At 44.3% G+C, this 18,478-nt stretch overlaps 4 non-coding genes across 4 annotated transcripts; all 4 read right to left on the bottom strand.

Annotated features, from left to right (window-relative positions):
* Window positions 1–9,498: 9,498 nt before the first annotated feature.
* Window positions 9,499–9,580, bottom strand: TRNAS-AGA (transfer RNA serine (anticodon AGA)). Its single transcript has one exon. It is a non-coding gene; the product is annotated as a tRNA-Ser (tRNA).
* A 1,498-nt stretch (window positions 9,581–11,078) lies between these two features.
* Window positions 11,079–11,150, bottom strand: TRNAH-GUG (transfer RNA histidin (anticodon GUG)). The gene has a single exon. It is a non-coding gene; the product is annotated as a tRNA-His (tRNA).
* Window positions 11,151–12,432: 1,282 nt separating this feature from the next.
* TRNAS-AGA (transfer RNA serine (anticodon AGA)) lies at window positions 12,433–12,514 on the bottom strand. Its single transcript has one exon. It is a non-coding gene; the product is annotated as a tRNA-Ser (tRNA).
* A 1,653-nt stretch (window positions 12,515–14,167) lies between these two features.
* On the bottom strand, window positions 14,168–14,249 carry TRNAS-AGA (transfer RNA serine (anticodon AGA)). The gene has a single exon. It is a non-coding gene; the product is annotated as a tRNA-Ser (tRNA).
* Between the last annotated feature and the right edge of the window lie 4,229 nt (window positions 14,250–18,478).

The raw sequence follows: 18,478 nt of genomic DNA, 5'->3' as shown, positions 1-18,478 counted from the left end.
CGACGACGGTGGCTCAGGTGACGACGGCACCGTAGACGAGACCGTCGACGGGTCAAAAAGTAGTTTTGACTATTCGGAAGATGAAAATTACGCCGGAGATGACGTCTCCACGACGAGTTCCTGCACATCTACCAAGAATGCTGCTGGATGATGAATCTGAGGAGGATGAGATGGAGGATGATGATAATTATGGCCCGGCATATAGTCCTTCAGACTTGCATGTCAAGATGCAGGAAACAGACACGGAAGAGTATTGTGAGCAGACTGTTGGCCAGCAGTTACATCCGTATGTTCAGGATGCGCAATGCACGCCGTTCTTGGGACAGGGCATGGTGGCCATGCCCTCTTCGCTTATTTCTGATTTGCAGATGATGCTTCAGGATTATCGCCAAAGGTTTCCATCGGAACCGCCTGGACAATCTGCATTTCCTCCACCTCAAATCCAGCCACAAGTGCAGCCGACTATTAGTCTTCCAGTGGTGTCCTCTTCACCACCGCCGGTGACATCTTTGGTGCGGGTCCGTACACCAGACCCCTTACCAGTTCAGACGGTCCTTCAAGATACCTCTTCGGATGAGGAAGTGATACAGGTGGATCCTTTGGTGGATCCGTTACAGGACCCAGACTTGGATCAGGGGACAGTGAACCACAAGATCCAGACGCCTCTGGTCGTGACACGTCCGTCTCCCCTCCGCTGGATATAGGGGGTTTTCATCATCTGATGGAGCGAGCAGCAAAGAGGTTTGGCTTACCTATTTCGAGAGAGGAATCGGAATGTTTCCTTTATGACTTTAAGGAACAATATCGGAGATCTGTCAAGTCTATTCCCATCATTGAGCATGTATGGGAGGAGGGCATAAAGATCATGCAAAGTCCAGCCACGGTGATTCCAGTGCTCCCCAGGCTGGAGAAGAAATATAAGGCTCCGGAAGGCAGTCCAGCTTGCCTTCTTGGTCAGCCGAAGCCTGACTCAGTGATTTCTCAGGTGGCCCAAAGCAAGTCGAAGAATCCATCCACACCGTTGACCACACCCCCGGACAAGGACGGCAGACGTCTGGATAATGTTGGAAAACGGTTTTCCTCTATGGCCAGCTTGCTTGTTAGAGCGGCAAATGCTCTTGCCATCTTAGGCCGTTACGACCGCCAGATGTGGTGCGACATGGAACCCTTCGTGGAACTATTACCAGAGCCCACAAAGGAGGAAGCCAAGAAGGTGCTTACAGAAGGGGAAAAGTCTTCTGCAGAAGTAATTGACTGTGCAATGGACATTGCTTCCACGGCGTTTCGGGCCTTGGCAGGCTCCGCTGTGCTACGGCGCCCGGGTTGGTTAAAGGCCACCTGGTTTCGTCAGGAGGTCCAGAATAGAATCTAGATCTCCCATTTGATGGGGAGATGCTGTTCGGGAAACATGTGGACGATACCCTGCAGAATATAAAGAAGGACACAGACACGGCAAAGTCCTTGGGCTCACTCACCTATCGCAAGGTCCCCTTTAGGGGCGCAAGAGGTAGAGGGTTTGCGTCTTACAGAGGAAACCAGCAGAGATATTCCTCACAGTCTTCCCAGTCCTATAACCCCCAATACTCAAATCAGCGACAGGGGCAATCAGCGTCTTTCTCTCGCAACCCCCCGCGGGGCCGTCAACATCGACAGGGTCGTGACAACACCAAACGACAATAGCGGCCTCCCGGCTCTACCTACTGTTCCTCCCCTCCCAATCACATCAGTGGGGGGCAGGATATCCCTTTGTCTGGACAGTTGGAAGTCAATAACATCGGAACAGTGGGTCCTCAATATCGTAGCGAGTGGCCATACGTTGGAGTTCCACACCTTTCCTCCAACGCGAGCTCCGGGCGCCATCCGCACAGGACATCTAGGATTACTCCATCTAGAAGCCCATCAATTGTTCCTCAAAGGAGCGATAGAACCGGTACCGCTCTCTCAGAGGGGCTGGGGATTCTATTCAAGATTCTTCCTGGTGCGGAAGACTGCAGAAACTTGGCGTCCCATCCTAGATCTTCGGGAGCTCAACACCTATCTCGTAAAGCTCTCATTCAGGATGGTCACTCTCCAGGAAATTCTTCCTCTCTTGATTCCGGGCGACTACTTGGCGTCGCTGGATTTAGAAGACGCATATTTCCATATTCCAATACACCCAGCTCACAGACAATACCTTCGCTTCACAGTGGGAAAGAGCCATTTCCAGTTCAAAGTGCTTCCGTTCGGCCTTCGGTCAGCACCGAGAGTGTTCACCAAGGTGTTGGCACCGGTGGCAGCTTTTCTTCGACGACAATCTCTAGAAGTTTTCCCGTACTTGGACGACTGGCTCGTCAAGGCACCATCTTTCCAGAAAACTTCCCAAGCAGTTTCTACTTGCATCCATTTGTTCCGTTGCCTGGGCCTTCAGTTGAACGAACGCAAGTCAGTCCTTCTGCCCTCCAGAACTGCCAGATTCCTGGGGTCCGTGTTGGACACCAAGCAATGTACAGCTCGTCCCTCGGAGGAACGACAAAAAAAGTTGATGGTTTCAGCTCAACTACTCTGCCACAAACAATTCCTGTCGGTCCGCCAATACAAATCCCTTCTCGGATCGATGTCATCCTGCATACCATTGGTACCACATTGCAGGCTGCGAATGCGTCCTCTGCAGGAGGAGCTGGACAAGCAATGGCGCCAGGCAGAGGGGTCGTTCAACGACAGGGTGGTGGTGACACCAGCGATGAGAAAGGCGAGCGAATGGTGGCTTCTGAAAAGCAATATCTCCCAAGGTCTGACATTCAGGACTTCACCTTCACCCATGGTAGTGACCACAGACGCTTCATTGGAGGGCTGGGGTGCAGTTCTCCGAGAGCTTCAGGTCAGTGGCCACTGGAGTCCAGGACAGCGCCAGTGCCATATCAATTTCCTGGAGCTGACGGGCATTCGATTGGCCTTGCAAGCTTTTCTGCCCAGAGTTCGCAACCATTCAGTGCTGGTCCGGACGGACAATATGACGGCCATGCACTATGTCAACAAACAAGGGGGTACCAAATCGCAGACTTTGTCCGCAGAAGCTCAACGGATTTGGGATTTCGCGATTCTCAACAACATCACTCTGAGAGCCGAGCACCTGGCGGGAACTCTCAATGTCAAGGCGGATGCCTTGAGTCGACAGACAGAAGTGACTCACGAGTGGGAGTTGAATCAATCCATTCTAGACAGAGTGTTCTCGGTTTGGGGGACGCCAGCCATCGACCTCTTTGCTTCGCCGGAGAACGCCAAATGTCGGTTCTACGCAAGCAAAGTTCACCATTAGGGGTCCCTGGGGAACGCTCTTTCGATGGCTTGGTACAGCGCGTTCTTTTACGCTTTTCCTCCGATTCCCCTCATTCCTTGAGTTCTCAATAAATTGAAGGCGGAACCCTGCAAGATGATTCTAATTGCTCCAGCATGGCCCAGACAATTCTGGTACACAGAACTTCTGAGGCTCTCCCAAGCTCCTCCAATTCATTTGAAGCCCATTCCGTCCCTTTTGTCCAGGAGTCAGGGGCAGGTTTACCACCCGGACCTGAGATCCCTCCACTTGACGGCGTGGCTCCTGAACACAGAGAATTCAGTCATCTAACGCTCTCTCAGGAATGTAGAGAGGTCTTGGCTCAAGCCCGAGCACCAAGTACCAATAAGACTTACAAAGCAAAATGGAAGAGATTCTGCTTGTGGTGTCAACAGGAGGGTCTCCATCCTTACACTTCCCAACCTCATCAATTGTTGCCATATTTGCTATCTCTGGCCAAGTCTGGCTTGGCACATTCATCGGTCAAGGTACATCTGGCAGCCATATCAAGGTATCTGCGCAGTTCTTCAGGTCCTTCCTTATGGTCCTCTAGGGTTGTTAAACAATTCTTGAAGGAATTATTCCGGATGTATCCAACGGTCCGCCCTCCTCCAACAGTGTGGCAACTCAACCTTGTCTTGCCGCAACTCATGAAAGCTCCGTTTGAGCCTGTGCACAAGGCGGATTTAAAGTTCCTATCCTGGAAACTGGCCCTCCTTGGGGCTCTAACGTCAGCAAGACGAGTGGGTGAGCTTCAAGCACTCTCCATAGTGCATCCATTCCTGCAATTTAAAAGAGAGGGTCTTGTTCTTCGAACCAATCCCAAATTCATACCAAAGGTGCCATCTGAGTTCCACTTGAATGAACCCGTGATTCTGAAATCTTTCTTTCCGCACCCGTCTACACCTGCGGAACGCACAATCCATTCTTTGGACGTTCAGCGATGCTTAAAGTTTTACTTGGAGCGCAAACGTCCCTTTCGGAAGTCAACTCAGATGTTTGTGTCCTACAGCGCACCTCGTAAGGGGTTGCCTTTGACAAAGAGTGGCATTTCCCGCTGGATCTCCAGTGCAATTCAATTCTGTCATCAGGAAGGAGGCAAGCCACTGGACGGAAGAGTCCATGCACATTCCACGAGGTCAGTGGCATCGTCAGTGGCTCTCTTTTCGGGAGTGGCATTTAAGGACATATGCAGGGCAGCAACGTGGAGCAGTACTCATACCTTCATGAAACACTACTGCCTGGAGTCTGCAGGACGAGACGACGCGGCTGTTGGTCAAGCAGTTCTGCGGAATCTTTTTCATTGAGAGGTGAGCTTTCCCTACGATCCCTCCATCCTGGTGAGCACATTTTGTTTGTTTTACTATGCCATAAGTATTGTTTATATGGTTATGTGATGCCATGTATTTACAAAATGTGTTCTGGGTAATTTACTGCTAGCTACTCTGATACAAAGCATGGGAATCTATGAAAGTTCCAATACTGGGGCAAGAACACAAGTTACTTACCTGTAACTTTGGTTCCCCAGTATTGGTAACTTTCATAGATTCCCATGCGCCCGCCCGCCTCCCCTGGGAAAGCTCAGTCTTTTTACAGAGTTAGTGGCGGTTTGCACAACGGCTATGAAAATCTGAGGCTCTGAGCTCTCTCAGGAAGGTTCTAGAGGGTGAGGCTGTCCTGATTGGTCCTGGCAAAAGTTTGGTCTCTTTTTACAAAAAGAGGGTGATAGGATACAAAATGAGATGAGGCCTAGGCTTCTCTTTTGTTTCTATGGTTTTTATACTACCGAGGCTCCCATTCCGACGACGGGGAATGATACAAAGCATGGGAATCTATGAAAGTTACCAATACTGGGGAACCAAAGTTACAGGTAAGTAACTTGTTTTCATCTCCCCTGTACGTCCTCAAGCCATCTGTATGTGAAGCAAGAAAGAGTTAAGGAGCGGTCCATCTACACTTTCATAGGGAGGATGCTGCCGTGAGCTCCTCCCAGCTAATCACACAAACAGCAGTAAAGCAAGATAACTACACAGTTAGGGGGGACTGCATGGTTAGGTTTTTGAGGAATTTTTGAAACTGACCTCAGTGACCCATGATCAGAGCTCTGGCTAATGACTGCGTGCCTAATTATGATGAAGCAAGCTTCATGGCTCGTAGGGGCCCCACAACACGCTTTTCTTAGCTCAATTAAAGTATAAACCTCTGCCATGTATGAGTGGTAAAGGCTTGTTAATTTGGTTGCTTTTCCAATTCACGTCTGACAACAAGATGAAGGAACATTGGGGCATCAGAAGCTTTGGAAAGTAGCCACCAACCTCAGAGATAGAGAGAAAGAGGGAAAAGGCAGTATGAGGTGTGGAGAAAACAGCAGCAGGTACAAGGAGCTCAAATGAGATTAATGGCACCTAAATAGAGCACGTAAAGGAACAGTTACAAATCTAAGAAAAGGGAAAGAAAGACTAGGAAAAAAACACGGAAAGAGCCTGTAGATAAAATTCTCTTCCTGGGACAGCAGGCTAAGAGAAATTACACAGGGAGCAGTTAAGCTTGTAACACGGGGAGAATAGAAAAGAAAATGCAGTTTTATGAAGTGTGTTTGCCTAATCCAGCAAGCACTTTAGTTTTATTTTTCTATTTGCTTCTTTTATTGGTAAAGTAAGTTTCAAGTGCATGAATGGTATGACTGAGAGAGCCAGGGTATAATAATTTGAAGTGTTTGCACCAGCGCTAATGTAGGACGAGAGTTATTTATTTATTTATTTATTTATATTCTTATAAAGCGCCAGACTAGACCCCCGAAGGGGTATCTCCGCGCTATTGCTGTAACTGGAGAGTGTTCTGATTCTGATTGTGTGTCCAGAAAGGAAATATAGGCTACAAGGCATTATTTACCCGGATATGTTTTTAAAATTTTCCGGAAAGTCAAGTGACTGGAGAGAGATCTTAGTTCTGGGGGCAGAGAATTCCACAGTGCTGGTCCGGCATAGGCTAGTGCACGGCCGCCTTGTCTGGTCTTTTTTATTCTGGGTATATGCAGTAACTGCTGGTGACTAGAGCGCAAAAGGCGCCCTGGGATGTAAGGCTGAAAGATTTCGGTCATGTATTTTGGGCCCTCCCCTATCATACTCTTGTGAATAGTACATAGGGTTTTAAATTGGACTCGTTTCCTCACTGGCAGCCAGTGGAGTCTCATCAGCAGGGGACAGGAGGGAGTCCTTGGTGGAACATTCAGGATAATCCTTGCTGCTGTGTTTTGGATTACCTGTAGTTTACCAAGTTGCTCCTCGTTAGCTCCGAGGAGCAAACCATTGCAGTAATCCACCCTGCTGATGACAAGAGCCTGTACAAGCGTCTTTCTGTGATGGTCCGGTATGTAGGGGAAGACTCGCCTTAACATCCCAATAGCCCGAAAGCAGGTACCAGCAACTTGATTTACGTGGTCTTTGAATGTAAGTTGCTGATCAAAGAGCACTCCCAAATTCCTGACTGTACTCTTGGGGATGGGGACAGGGCCTAGCTCTAAGGGCCACCAATCGGATGCCCAGTGTGTTGCCGCTTGCCCAAAACACATGACCTCCGTTTTCCCCACATTACACTGCAGACAGTTTGATGACATCCATTCTGCAATGGCTCTCATGCCATCTGCAAAAGATCTTTTTATTGCAGGTGTAAGGTTTTTGAAGGGAAAAAGGAGTTGGGTGTCATCGGCATACGACACCGGGGTGAACCCGAAAGATCTTGCTAAGGGGGCCACATACACATTAAAGAGTGTAGGACTTAGGCACGAACCTTGTGGCACTCCCTTATTGAGCTCCCTAAGAGTGGATTTGTGGGAGCCCAGCCTAACTTCTTGGAAACGACCAGTCAGAAAGCTCTCCATCCATGCCAGAGCCTCTCCCTCCACACCCACCTCACCTAGGCGGTTGAGAAGCACCGTGTGAGACACCGTATCAAAAGCGGCGGAAAGGTCCAACAGCACCAGAATCATTGAGCTGCCATCATCCAGTGCCATTTTGATGTTATTGGTCACTGTCTGAAGGGCTGATTCTGTGCTTTGGCCTGAACCCAGATTGTGAATAGTCCAGGCCATCCGTCGCTTCAAGATGGAGAGAGATAGGTGTTCACGTGCCTCTCCGTAACCTTACCCAGGTAGGGTAGGAGGGAGATAGGTCGTAAATTGGAGAGGTCTGTCCATGGGGAAGATGCTTTTTTTCTAATCGGGTTCACAACCGCCCTCTTCCAATCTGCTGGGACCTGACCTTTTGTTAGGGAGATGTTAATCACATCCAATATGGGAGGTCCCAGGAGGGAGATATAGCATATATGAAAGGGGTAGCGATAATAAATATGTGAAAGGGCAATAGTGACACCAAAATAAGCCACCTATTTATAAAACTGACATGGAAGAAATTCAAAAGGTTAACTTCTGAAATTGTAGCCGATGTTAAAAAGTTTCTCGTTGTTGGCAGGATTCGAACCTGCGCGTGGGGACCCCAATGGATATCTAGTCCATCGCCTTAACCACTCGGCCACAACTGACTGTAAGTTTTGTGCAAATAATCTGTATGAAAGTTTTCAAGGTGTCCCACAGCAAATTCCTGATATTCTGCAATGCACTTTTTAAAAATAATGTTTTTTTCAACAGGCACATTCTCTCCTAAAAACAAAAATAAGGCTACATCTTATAATCATGTGTGTTTAAATAATTTGTCGTTAGATCGTTTAAATATTTTAAAGGATCTGTTTTTAATAGACATTTTACAAAAACAACTGGTACATTTGGTAATTCTGTAAAAGAAAAACCCAACTGCTGTGACATTGCCAACCACAATGCCGTGACTCGGACTCGAACCGAAGTTTCTGCGGCCACTACGCAGAGTACTAACCACTATACGATCACAGCTAGCTACTTGGGCTCAATAACATATAGTGACATGGAGAATTTATAATTCGAAACACTCAGGGAACTCCTGTGATAGGCTGAATGTGTTCATTGCTTCCTCATTCCTTATACAAAGGCTTTGTCTCCTCAGTGGTTGATAGGCTGAAACCGTTTCCTGGCCACCTGCTTGTGAACTGCCAGAAGTCAAAGATCACACATACACTTGTGGCCCTGTGATGGGACACCAATGCAGAGAAACACACCAGGCGCAGATCTTCTATTCTGTCTATTAGACCTGCATCTCCCCTGCACCTCCTCAAGCCATCTGTATGTGAAGCAAGAAAAAGTTAAGGAGCGGTCCATTTACACTTTTATAGGGAGGATGCTGCCGCGAGCTCCTCCAGCTAATGACACAAACAGCAGTAAAGCAAGATAACTACACAGTTAGGGGGACTGCATGGTTAGGTTTTTGAGGAATTATTGAAACTGACCTCAGTGACCCATGATCAGAGCTGTGGCTAATGACTGCGTGCCTAATTATGATGAAGCAAGCACCATGGCTCGTAGGGGCCCCACAACACGCTTTTCTTAGCTCATTGAATTAAAGTATAAACCTCTGCCATGTATGAGTGGTAAAGGCTTGTTAATTTGGTTGCTTTTCCAATTCACGTCTGACAACAAGATGAAGGAACATTGGGGCATCAGAAGCTTTGGAAAGTAGCCACCAACCTCAGAGAAAGAGAGAAAGAGGGAAAGGGCAGTATGAGTTGTGGAGAAAACAGCAGCAGGTACAAGGAGCTCAAATGAGATTAATGACGCCTAAATAGAGCACATAAAGGAACATTTACACATCTAAGAAAAGGGAAAGAAAGACTAGGAAAAAAACACGGAAAGAGCCTGTAGATAAAATTCTCTTCCTGGGACAGCAGGCTAAGAGAAATTACACAGGGAGCAGTTAAGCTTGTAACACGGGGAGAATAGAAAAGAAAATGCAGTTTTATGAAGTGTTTGCCTAATCCAGCAAGCACTTTTGTTTTATTTTTCTATTTGCTTCTTTTATTGGTAAAGTAAGTTTCAAGTGCATGAATGGTATGACTGAGAGAGCCAGGGTATAATAATTTGAAGTGTTTGCACCTGCGCTAATGTAGGACGAGAGTTATAGCAAAGATATGAAAGGGGTAGCGATAATAAATATGTGAAAGGGCAATATTGACACCAAAATAAGCCACCTATTTATAAAACTGACATGGAAGAAATTCTAAAGGTTAACTTCTGAAATTGTAGCCAATGTTAAAAAGTTTCTCGTTGTTGGCAGGATTCGAAACTGCGCGGGGAGACCCCAATTGATTTCTAGTCCATCGCCTTAACCACTCGGCCACAACAACTGACTGTAAATTTTGTGCAAATAATCTGTATGAAAGTTTTCAAGGTGTCCCACAGCCAATTCCTGGTATTCTGCAATGCACTTTTTAAAAATAATGTTTTTTTCAGCAGGCACATTCTCTCCTAAAAACAAAAATTGCATGAGTATATCTCTAGTTTGGAAAAGGATAGGCTTTCATGCATACTCTCATGTGGCACTCAAGTTTTTGGGACCCTATTGCACTCTGTTTTCGTGCTGCTTTTAGTCTATGGCCCATATTACAGAAGTCTACCATCTTTGAGTATTTGAGGCTCCTTTGTAAGTGCTTTATCTTTTTTACTTGAAGAGCTATATAATAAAGGGGTCAGGGAAAGATTGCATTTATGGAAGATAAAAGAAGGCACACTTGTCTCACCAAATGCCGTAGAGAAACCTGATGTTTTATTCATGTTATCCTTAGTTTGTTTTTGTTAGACATTGCATTCTTAAGGTGGCCTCAACCCTACCTTATTGCTTTTCACCTACGCATTTTGCTGTATCTTTTTGTTGGCCTTAGGACTCTGATCACTTTATCGCTACTAATCAGTGCTGAAGTGCACGTGCTTCTTCCCTAATCATGTGTGTAATTGGAGTATACCTGACTGACAGATTTAATTGACTTGAAAGCCCCTTGTAAAGTGGTATACCATATACCCAGGAACTGATTGTGCCGCCCAAAAAAGTAGCATTTCAAACCTGTCTCAAGCCTGCTACTGCAGTGCCTGTGCTGCAGTGTACTGCCACTTCGACTTGCCATTTAAAACTACTTGCCAAGCCTTAAACTCCAATTTTATTACATATAATTAACCCCTAAGGTAGGCCCTAGGTAGTCCTAGGGGCATCATGCTATGTAAGTAAAAGGTAAGACATGTACTCTGGTAGTTTGCATGTCCTGGTAGTACCAAACAGTCTATTACATTTTTCACTACAGTGAGGTCTGCCCCTCTCATAGGTTAGCATTGGGTATTCCCTTATACTTTTTGGGGGGTAATTCCATATCAGAGAGGAGAAGCTTTATTTATTTATTGATAAATCCTATTTACTGGTGAGGTTGGATTTAACTTTACTATTTTATAAATGCCATTTTTAGAGAGTGAGCATTTCTCTGCACTTACTGCTCTATTTGCCTGAAAACCTGTCTCCAATTGACGTCTGGATTGGGCTGCGAGACAGCTACATTTGTGCATTCCCTCTAGACATCCACAACACAGGTCACTCAACTGCAACTGCATTCATCTGCATTCTGATTGGCATGGGGGAGAGCTCCATTCCCCCACCGCAAATAGGTTCAAGAACGATAATTTATGTCAGTAGGTACAATATAGCTACATCTTATAATCATGTGTGTTTAAATAATTTGTCGTTAGATCGTTTAAATATTTTAAAGGATCTGTTTTTAATAGACATTTTACAAAAACAACTGGTACATTTGGTAATTCTGTAAAAGCAAAACCTAACTGCCGTGACATTGCCAACCACAATGCCGTGACTCGGATTCGAACCGAGGTTGCTGCGGCCACAACGCAGAGTACTAACCACTATACGATCACGGCGAGCTACTTGGGCTCAATAACATACAGTGACATGGAGAATTTATAATTCGGAACACTCAGGGAACTCCTGTGATAGGCTGAATGTGTTCATTGCTTCCTCATTCCTTATACAAAGGCTTTGTCTCCTCAGTGGTTGATAGGCTGAAACTGTTTCCTGGCCGCCTGCTTGTGAACTGCCAGGAGTCAAAGATCACACATATACTTGTGGGCCTGTGATGGGACCCCAATGCAGAGAAACACACCTGGCGCAGATCTTCTATTCTGTCTAGTAGACCTGCATCTCCCCTGTACCTCCTCAAAACATCTGTATGTGAAGCAAGAAAGAGTTAAGGAGCGGTCCATCTACACTTTTATAGGGAGGATGCTGCCGTGAGCTCCTCCCAGCTAATCACACAAACAGCAGTAAAGCAAGATAACTACACAGTTAGGGGGGACTGCATGGTTAGGTTTTTGAGGAATTATTGAAACTGACCTCAGTGACCCATGATCAGAGCTGTGGCTAATGAATGCGTGCCTAATTATGATGAAGCAAGCACCATGGCTCGTAGGGGCCCCACAACACGCTTTTCTTAGCTCAATTAAAGTATAAACCTCTGCCATGTATGAGTGGTAAAGGCTTGTTAATTTGGTTGCTTTTCCAATTCACATCTGACAACAAGATGAAGGAACATTGGGGCATCAGAAGCTTTGGAAAGTAGCCACCAACCTCAGAGAAAGAGAGAAAGAGGGAAAAGGCAGTATGAGGTGTGGAGAAAACAGCAGCAGGTACAATGAGCTCAAATGAGATTAATGGCGCCTAAATAGAGCACGTAAAGGAACAGTTACAAATCTAAGAAAAGGGAAAGAAAGACTAGGAAAAAAACACGGAAAGAGCCTGTAGATCAAATTCTCTTCCTGGGACAGCAGGCTGAGAGAAATTACACAGGGAGCAGTTAAGCTTGTAACACGGGGAGAATAGAAAAGAAAATGCAGTTTTATGAAGTGTGTTTGCCTAATCCAGCAAGCACTTTTGTTTTATTTTTCTATTTGCTTCTTTTATTGGTAAAGTAAGTTTCAAGTGCATGAATGGTATGACTGAGAGAGCCAGGGTATAATAATTTGAAGTGTTTGCACCAGCGCTAATGTAGGACGAGAGATATAGCAAAGATATGAAAGGGGTAGCGATAATAAATATATGAAAGGGCAATAGTGACACCAAAATAAGCCACCTATTTATAAAACTGACATGGAAGAAATTCAAAAGGTTAACTTCTGAAATTGTAGCCGATGTTAAAAAGTTTCTCGTTGTTGGCAGGATTCGAACCTGCGCCGGGGGACCCCAGTGGATTTCTAGTCCATCGCCTTAACCACTCGGCCACAACAACTGACTATAAGTTTTGTGCAAATAATCTGTATGAAAGTTTTCAAGGTGTCCCACAGCCAATTCCTGATATTCTGCAATGCACTTTTTAAAAATAATGTTTTTTTCAGCAGGCACATTCTCTCCTAAAAACAAAAATAAGGCTACATATTATAATCATGTGTGTTTAAATAATTTGTCGTTAGATCGTTTAAATATTTTAAAGGATCTGTTTTTAATAGACATTTTACAAAAACAACTGGTACATTTGGTAATTCTGTAAAAGAAAAACCCAACTGCCGTGACATTGCCAACCACAATGCCGTGACTCGGATTCGAACCGAGGTTGCTGCGGCCACAATGCAGAGTACTAACCACTATACCTTCACGGCGAGCTACTTGGGCTCAATACCATACAGTGACATGGAGAATTTATAATTCGAAACACTCAGGGAACTCCTATGATAGTCTGAATGTGTTCATTGCTTCCTCATTCCTTATACAAAGGCTTTGTCTCCTCAGTGGTTGATAGGCTGAAACCGTTTCCTGGCCGCCTGCTTGCGAACTGCCAGAAGTCAAAGATCACACATACACTTGTGGGCCTGTGATGGGACACCAATGCAGAGAAACACACCTGGCGCAGATCTTCTATTCTGTCGATTAGACCTGCATCTCCCCTGTACCTCCTCAAGCCATCTGTATGTGAAGCAAGAAAAAGTTAAGGAGCGGTCCATCTACACTTTTATAGGGAGGATGCTGCCGTGAGCTCCTCCCAGCTAATCACACAAACAGCAGTAAAGCAAGATAACTACACAGTTAGGGGGGACTGCATGGTTAGGTTTTTGAGGAATTATTGAAACTGACCTCAGTGACCCATGATCAGAGCTGTGGCTAATGACTGCCTCCCCAATTATGATGAAGCAAGCACCATGGCTCGTAGGGGCCCCACAACACGCTTTTCTTAGCTCATTGAATTAAAGTATAAACCTCTGCCATGTATGAGTGGTAAAGGCTTGTTAATTTGGTTGCTTTTCCAATTCACGTCTGACAACAAGATGAAGGAACATTGGGGCATCAGAAGCTTTGGAAAGTAGCCACCAACCTCAGAGAAAGAGAGAAAGAGGGAAAAGGCAGTATGAGGTGTGGAGAAAACAGCAGCAGGTACAAGGAGCTCAAACGAGATTAATGGTGCCTAAATAGAGCACATAAAGGAACAGTTAGAAATCTAAGAAAAGGGAAAGAAAGACTAAGAAAAAAAAACGGAAAGAGCCTGTAGATAAAATTCTCTTCCTGGGACAGCAGGCTAAGAGAAATTACACAGGGAGCAGTTAAGCTTGTAACACGGGGAGAATAGAAAAGAAAATGCAGTTTTATGAAGTGTGTTTGCCTAATCCAGCAAGCACTTTTGTTTTATTTTTCTATTTGCTTCTTTTATTGGTAAAGTAAGTTTCAAGTGCATGAATGGTATGACTGAGAGAGCCAGGGTATAATAATTTGAAGTGTTTGCACCAGCGCTAATGTAGGACGAGAGTTATAGCAAAGATATGAAATTGGTAGAGAGAATAAATATGTGAAAGGGCAATAGTGACACCAAAATAAGCCACCTATTTATAAAACTGACATGGAAGAAATTCTAAAGGTTAACTTCTGAAATTGTAGCCGATGTTAAAAAGGTTCTCGTTGTTGGCAGGATTCGAACCTGCGCGGGGAGGCCCCAATGGATTTCTAGTCCATCGCCTTAACCACTCGGCCACAACAACTGACTGTAAGTTGTGTGCAAATAATCTGTATGAAAGTTTTCAAGGTGTCCCACAGCAAATTCCTGGTATTCTGCAATGCACTTTTTAAAAATAATGTTTTTTTCAGCAGGCACATTCTCTCCTAAAAACAAAAATTGCATGAGTATATCTCTAGTTTGGAAAAGGATAGGCTTTCATGCATACTCTCATGTGGCACTCAAGTTTTTGGGACCCTATTGCACTCTGTTTTCGTGCTGCTTTTAGTCTATGGCCCATATTACAGAAGTCTACCATCTTTGAGTATTTGAGGCTCCTTTGTAAGTGCTTTATCTTTTTTACTTGAAGAGCTATATAATAAAAGGGTCAGGGAAAGATTGCATTTATGGAAGATAAAAGAAGGCACACTTGTCTCACCAAATGCCGTAGAGAAACCTGATGTTTTACTCATGTTATCCTTAGTTTGTTTTTGTTAGACCTTGCATTCTTAAGGTGGCCTCAACCCTACCTTATTGCTTTTTACCTACGCATTTTGCTGTATCTTTTTGTTGGCCTTAGGACTCTGATCACTTTATCGCTACTAATCAGTGCTGAAGTGCACGTGTTTCTTCCCTAATCATGTGTGTAATTGGAGTATACCTGACTGACAGATTTAATTGACTTGAAAGCCCCTTGTAAAGTGGTATACCATATACCCAGGAACTGATTGTGCCGCCCAAAAAAGTAGCATTTCAAACCTGTCTCAAGCCTGCTACTGCAGTGCCTGTGCTGCAGTGTACTGCCACTTCAACTTGCCATTTAAAACTACTTGCCAAGCCTTAAACTCCAATTTTATTACATATAATTAACCCCTAAGGTAGGCCCTAGGTAGTCCTAGGGGCAACATGCTATGTAAGTAAAAGGTAAGACATGTACTCTGGTAGTTTGCATGTCCTGGTAGTACCAAACAGTCTATTACATTTTTCACTACAGTGAGGTCTGCCCCTCTCATAGGTTAGCATTGGGTATTCCCTTATACTTTTTGGGGGGTAATTCCATATCAGAGAGGAGAAGCTTTATTTATTTATTGATAAATCCTATTTACTGGTGAGGTTGGATTTAACTTTACTATTTTATAAATGCCATTTTTAGAGAGTGAGCATTTCTCTGCACTTACTGCTCTATTTGCCTGAAAACCTGTCTCCAATTGACGTCTGGATTGGGCTGCGAGACAGCTACATTTGTGCATTCCCTCTAGACATCCACAACACAGGTCACTCAACTGCAACTGCATTCTGATTGGCATGGGGGAGAGCTCCGTTCCCCCCACCGCAAATAGGTTCAAGAACGATAATTTATGTCAGTAGGTACAATATAGCTACATCTTATAATCATGTGTGTTTAAATAATTTGTCGTTAGATCGTTTAAATATTTTAAAGGATCTGTTTTTAATAGACATTTTACAAAAACAACTAGTACATTTGGTAATTCTGTAAAAGAAAAACCCAACTGCCGTGACATTGCCAACCACAATGCCGTTACTCGGATTCGAACCTAGGTTGCTGCGGCCACAACGCAGAGTACTAACCACTATACGATCACGGCGAGCTACTTGGGCTCATTAACATACAGTGACATGGAGAATTTATAATTCGGAACACTCAGGGAACTCCTGTGATAGGCTGAATGTGTTCATTGCTTCCTCATTCCTTATACAAAGGCTTTGTCTCCTCAGTGGTTGATAGGCTGAAACCGTTTCCTGGCCGCCTGCTTGTGAACTGCCAGAAGTCAAAGATCACACATACACTTGTGGGCCTGTGATGGGACACCAATGCAGAGAAACACACCTGGCACAGATCTTCTATTCTGTCTATTAGATCTGCATCTCCCCTGTACCTCCTCAAGCCATCTGTATGTGAAGCAAGAAAAAGTTATGGAGCGGTCCATCTACACTTTTATAGGGAGGATGCTGCAGTGAGCACCTCCCAGCTAATCACACAAACAGCAGTAAAGCAAGATAACTACACAGTTAGGGGGGACTGCATGGTTAGGTTTTTGAGGAATTATTGAAACTGACCTCAGTGACCCATGATCAGAGCTGTGGCTAATGACTGCGTGCCTAATTATGATGAAGCAAGCACCACGGCTCGTAGGGGCCCCACAACACGCTTTTCTTACCTCATTGAATTAAAGTATAAACCTCTGCCATGTATGAGTGGTAAAGGCTTGTTAATTTGGTTGCTTTTCCAATTCACGTCTGACAACAAGATGAAGGAACATTGGGGCATCAGAAGCTTTGGAAAGTAGCCACCAACCTCAGAGAAAGAGAGAAAGAGGGAAAAGGCAGTATGAGGTGTGGAGAAAACAGCAGCAGGTACAAGGAGCTCAAATTAGATTAATGGCGCCTAAATAGAGCACGTAAAGGAACAGTTACAAATCTAAGAAAAGGGAAAGAAAGACTAGGAAAAAAACACGGAAAGAGCCTGTAGATAAAATTCTCTTCCTGGGACAGCAGGCTAAGAGAAATTACACAGGGAGCAGTTAAGCTTGTAACACGGGGAGAATAGAAAAGAAAATGCAGTTTTATGAAGTGTGTTTGCCTAATCCAGCAAGCACTTTTGTTTTATTTTTCTATTTGCTTCTTTTATTGGTAAAGTAAATTTCAAGTGCATGAATGGTATGACTGAGAGAGCCAGGGTATAATAATTTGAAGTGTTTGCACCAGCGCTAATGTAGGACGAGAGTTATAGCAACGATATGAAAGGGGTAGCGATAATAAATATGTGAAAGGGCAATAGTGACACCAAAATAAGCCACCTATTTATAAAACTGACATGCAAGAAATTCTAAAGGTTAACTTCTGAAATTGTAGCCGATGTTAAAAAGTTTCTCGTTGTTGGCAGGATTCGAACATGCGCGGGTAGACCCCAATGTATTTCTAGTCCATCGCCTTAAACACTCGGCCACAACAACTGACTGTAAGTATTGTGCAAATAATCTGTATGAAAGTTTTCAAGGTATCCCACAGCAAGTTCCTGATATTCTGCAATGCACTTTTTAAAAATAATGTTTTTTTCAGCAGGCACATTCTCTCCTAATAACAAAAATTGCATGAGTATATCTCTAGTTTGGAAAATGATAGGCTTTCATGCATACTCTCATGTGGCACTCAAGTTTTTGGGACCCTATTGCACTCTGTTTTTGTGCTGCTTTTAGTCTATGGCCCATATTACAGAAGTCTACCATCTTTGAGTATTTGAGGCTCCTTTGTAAGTGCTTTATCTTTTTTACTTGAAGAGCTATATAATAAAGGGGTCCGGGAAAGATTGCATTTATGGAAGATAAAAGAAGGCACACTTGTCTCACCAAATGCCGTAGAGAAACCTGATGTTTTACTCATGTTATCCTTAGTTCGTTTTTGTTAGACCTTGCATTCTTAAGGTGGTCTCAACCCTACCTTATTGCTTTTCACCTCCGCATTTTGCTGTATCTTTTTGTTGGCCTTAGGACTCTGATCACTTTATCGCTACTAATCAGTGCTGAAGTGCACGTGCTTCTTCCCTAATCATGTGTGTAATTGGAGTATACCTGACTGACAGATTTAATTTACTTGAAAGCCCCTTGTAAAGTGGTATACCATATACCCAGGGACTGATAGTGCCGCCCAAAGAAGTAGCATTTCAAACCTGTCTCAAGCCTGCTACTGCAGTGCCTGTGCTGCAGTGTACTGCCACTTCGACTTGCCATTTAAAACTACTTGCCAAGCCTTAAACTCCAATTTTATTACATATAATTAACCCCTAAGGTAGGCCCTAGGTAGTCCTAGGGGCATCATGCTATATAAGTAAAAGGTAAGACATGTACTGTGGTAGTTTGCATGTCCTGGTAGTACAAAACAGTCTATTACATTTTTTACTACTGTGAGGTCTGCCCCTCTCATAGGTTAGCATTGGGTATTCCCTTATACTTTTTGGGGGGTAATTCCATATCAGAGAGGAGAAGCTTTATTTATTTATTGATAAATCCTATTTACTGGTGAGGTTGGATTTAACTTTACTATTTTATAAATGCCATTTTTAGAGAGTGAGCATTTCTCTGCACTTACTGCTCTATTTGCCTGAAAACCTGTCTCCAATTGACGTCTGGATTAGGCTGCGAGACAGCTACATTTGTGCATTCCCTCTAGACAGCCACAACACAGGTCACTCAACTGCAACTGCATTCATCTGCATTCTGATTGGCATGGGGGAGAGCTCCATTCCCCCCACCGCAA

The sequence above is a fragment of the Lissotriton helveticus genome, chromosome 12, assembly GCF_964261635.1.
Source record: "Lissotriton helveticus chromosome 12, aLisHel1.1, whole genome shotgun sequence".
NCBI classification, from domain to species: domain Eukaryota; kingdom Metazoa; phylum Chordata; class Amphibia; order Caudata; family Salamandridae; genus Lissotriton; species Lissotriton helveticus.
The sequence above is the reverse complement of the archived record's forward strand: the minus strand, read 5'-3'. Positions and strand labels throughout refer to the sequence as shown.